This window comes from Carassius auratus, chromosome 44, assembly GCF_003368295.1.
Source record: "Carassius auratus strain Wakin chromosome 44, ASM336829v1, whole genome shotgun sequence".
Lineage (NCBI taxonomy): Eukaryota > Metazoa > Chordata > Actinopteri > Cypriniformes > Cyprinidae > Carassius > Carassius auratus.
Genome location: NC_039286.1, coordinates 13,337,064 through 13,341,756, shown reverse-complemented (window position 1 = coordinate 13,341,756; position 4,693 = coordinate 13,337,064).

Below are 4,693 nucleotides of genomic sequence, written 5' to 3'. Positions count from 1 at the left end.
TTAAAGTTGACAAACTCCTCATTCAGTTCCCCCTGTTTAATCGGGATTCACGCACGCACACACACACACACACACACACACACACACACACACACAAACAAAAGATAACTGAAACAATTCAACAGAAATTAGACAGAATAGTAAGAGCTCATGCTGCTGAAAACAGCGATTCTGCTGTACTTTCAGTCCTCGTTTTACTGCTCTTGTGTTCTGACGTAAAAATTACCTCAGAATCAACGTCAACTTTTTTATGCTACAATAAATATTATTCGTTAATCTCTATTTTAGGGCAACATCAGGTCCATGGAAATGTGCTTCCGTTTGAGCAGCGTTTGTTTGGTGTAGAGTGGTGACATATTTTGACATAAAACAGTCATCGTTTTGACATATCGCGTATATTCTGACATATATAGGCTAATAATAATAATAAATTACATTTATATAGCGCTTTTCTGCGTTTTCACTCAAAGCGCTTACATTGTGATGGGATATCTCCCCGTCCACCACCATATATGTATATAAGCCTAGTATATGTATATTAGGCTTTATGTATTGTATTAAGTTATTCTGTCCATTGAAATTATTTTTTTTTACCCAAAATATTGAAATAACCCAATAAACGTTAATAACTGCCCAAAAATCGATCCAATGCCCAGATATTTGGTACAGTAAACAACTCTTTTTTTAGAGTGTAGGAAAATATAACTTAATCTATTTGTGTTTCCTGCAAGCACAATGTCACACACATAAACAAAAGACTCACGAACCCGCACCGAAGTTCCGATCTGAATCAAAAGAATCATTAATCTAGTTCCGATTGAATCAAAAGAATCATGAGTCTGAAGTTCCAATCTGAATCAAATGATTCACCATTCGCGCTCCAAAGTCCCACGCAGTGTTGCCAACTAATTTTCAGAGAAAGTTGCTAAAGGAAGGTTGATTTGCTAAAAGTTGCTAAATGACACTGTGATGTCATTGCGTGATGAGGGCGCTATGTAATCACTACGCAAAATTGTGTCACTGCATCAAATCTAAGCAAAAATACTTGATATGTTAATTTATATTTTAATTTAAATAATAATAATGCATAATATAATATTAAAATATAAATAACTGTATTTTTTGAATTGTTGAACACTTCTTTTGAACTCTTTTGAACAATTTCAGATTAATTTTTTTAGCTTGCAAACTAGTAAAACTACTGCACATTCTGAACAATAGTTTTAAGTATTGTATTAGTTAGTATGCTACACTCCAAAAATAGGGCAAAATCTGTTATGTTGTTATAAATCTATTATGTTAATATGAAGGAATTTTTCGTACAGATTTTTCACAGGTGTTTTACCTGAATTTTTAATTACACGTTGTATTTAGTGTTTTCAGTTTACAGTGGTTAATGTATATTGTCTTGTAAAAATACTAGTACCTTTTCCATTTTTCGAGATATTGTTCTTGCAATGTGATAAGTGGTGAGCAATCACAGTTACAAGCTAACACGGTGTATCATTTATGCACCATTATTAAATTTATATCATTATTAATAAATCAAACAATTGCAAAGAGCAAGTAACTTGATTTACATGATGTGTACTCATCTTTGGTTTCCTCTTTTTCTGTATATTAGATGAAAATGTGAGCCTTTTTTTCACTCAAGTCACTTATTAAACGATGCAAATAAATGTACAAAAATTGCTAAATTTGTTGCTAGGGGCTTTTTGGAAAAAGAGTTGCTAGTGTAGTCTGAAAAGTTGCTAAATCTAGAAACAAAATTGCTAATTTGGGAACACTGGTCCCACGCAATGTCCCAGTTCGCCTAATTATATGTGCTAAAAGTAGCCTATTTTATGGAAATGTACATACTTGTATGTGTGTAGCAAAAGAGTATGCACATCTCTTTTACGGAAGAGAATGTTGTTGCCTTGTTACACAATTAGTGTGAACAAAGCATTTGACACTTTATTGATACTGATCCAATATAATTTACTCTTTGCATATATTATATTAGAGCATTATAAATTGAATATATAAAATTCCATTTACACTGCTTTAATATATATCCTACCAACTTGAAGAGAGAAGCAGGATGTTGCTGCTGTAGATCTACCCGACGCAGGTCTTTCCTGAGGAGAATGGTGCTGATGTTCATGTGCAATCATTTGTGTAACAATGAAAGATAAACTTATAAAATTAGGTTAAATAAAGAGAAAGGACATTTGCATCTTATATGGGCCCTTTGGGCTCATTTTTTCATAAATATAATATTATTTATAATTTATATGCAGATGACACTATTATATCCCAATAGCCCAAATGTATCTCAATCTTTTGATGGACTTGCTCAGTGTTTAGGTGAGATAAGAGCCTTGCTGGCAAGGAACTTTTTTCATCTGAACACTAATAAGACTAATAAGAGTCTGTTGTTTTTGGACCTTCTTCTGCTTCCAGGGAAATCTTATAGTTTGGCAGCTATGAAGATACGTGTTTTGGATCATGTTAAGAATGTGGGTATTATGATTATTCAGCCTTAGTTTTAGATAAGCAGGTTACTAATGTTGTGAGGGCTGCCTTTAATCAACTCAGAATTATGTCTAAACTGAAAAAAAATTCTCTTTTAAGGATCTGGAGACTAGGCCTTTTCGTGCCTATTCATGCCTTCACATATCATCACACATCGGTTACTGTAATTCTGTTCATATAGGTATTTAACAGGGTCAATTATCTCGTCTTAAATTAGTACAGAATGCTGCTGCCAGACTTTTGACTTGCACAAAGAGATATGTTTACTCTATTTTCTTTACACTGGTTGGCTGTAAAATTTTGAATTGAATTCGAGGTTTTGCTGATGGTTTTTCAATCATTGCATGCATTGCTCCAAAATATATTGTTGACCTATTGATTCCATCTTCCATCTTAGAAACATTGCCAAGCTACGTAACGTTACTTGTTTCTGATGCAGAAAAGCTAGTTCATGCATTCATGACCTCTAGACTGGACTATTGTAATGCACTTCTAGGTGGTTGTCCTGCTTCTTCAATAAACAAGCTACTCCGAAATGCAGCAGCTAAAGTCCTTACCAGGTCAAGAAAATTTTATTATATTACCCCAATTCTACAGTCTCTGCACTGGCAACCAATTAAGTTCTTTTTCAGTTACAAATGATCATTACTTACCTATAAGGCACTTAATGGTTTAGCTCCTGCATAGCTAACTAGCCTTATACCATGTTAAAGTCCATCGCGCTTCCTAATGTCACGACTCGCTGGACTTTTAGTTCCTAGGATAGCAAAGTCCACTAAAGGAGCTAGAGCTTTTTCACATTTGGCTCCCAAACTCTGGAATAGCCTTCCTGATAATGTTCAGGGTTCAGACACAATCTCTCTGTTTAAATCTAGATTTGAAAAGCATCTCTTTCGCCAAGCATTCGAATAATGTATCTCAAAATTTGTGACTGCAGTTGCATCTGATCAAATGCACATTCTTATAATTTAGCTTGGGTTAAATTAATTAATTTTACTTTGTTGGATCAGCAGCTATGCTAATGATGTCTCTATCTGTTTCTATGTTTTGTCACAGGATTTACATCCCGTGGTAACTAGGATTTACACAAGCTCCAGTCTGGATCCAGAACACCTGAGAAGAGATGATGCTGACCCTCAGAGGAACTCAGATGATGCTAACCCTGAACCAACAAACAGAACTAACAATTATTGCTAAATGTGTGACTGCATCATATAATAACTGCAGTTAATAATGTTCATCGTCTGGCTGACTGCGTCTTGTTTTCATACGTGCACAAACTGACAGTCACCACTTATAAGCAACTACTAAATATTGTAGAAACGTTATTTTCTGTAAAGTTGCTTTGTAAGGATTTGTATCGTAAAAAGCCTATACAAATACACTTGAACTGAATTGAATTGATTCCTTATCAAAGTTGAAGAAACTTGAGATCTTCAAATCAGATGATTCTTCAGGTTTCCAAAACAAGATTGAAATCAAAGGGTGATAGGGCTTTCGCAGACTCTGCTCCTGGATTATGTAACTCTCTCCCAATGCACATTAAATCTTCCCCATCTGTGGATGCTTTTAAATCTGGAATGAAATTTTACCCTTTTCGTAGAGCTTTTAGAATTGATTAGTGTACAGTTTTTATTTTTCTTTACATTTTCATGTTGAATCTTGTTTATACATATGCATCTGTGTGTGTGTGTGTGTGTGGGGGGGGGGGTTATGCATAAATCTAGGACAGTAATACAGAAATATAAGTATAATGCATAAAGACAGGACACTTGACACTTGAATGCAACAGTTCGGATCCTGAAGCTGTTTTTTGACAGAGAATCTGACATCCGTCCCTCTGACAAGACAATCCAAAGTCAACATCATAGCTGCACTGCCTTATGAAGCTGACAATGGAAGGTCAAATGATATCGAGGTTGTGATGTTGTTACCTCAGCTATCCCTAAGTCAACAGTGCACAGGGTTGTGCACAAGGTCGGGCTGTTCTTGACCTGCTAAAATATATCATGCAACTCCTTCAGGGTAAAGAGGTGGAGGAAATTGGTGCAGAATTTGCTGGCAGGCTCTCCTGCTTTTTTCACACGGCAGAGTTATTGATGGATGCCTCATGTGCATAAAGCCCCCTGCAGTCAATGCATCCTGTTATTTTAACAGGAAATTATTCCATTCAGTG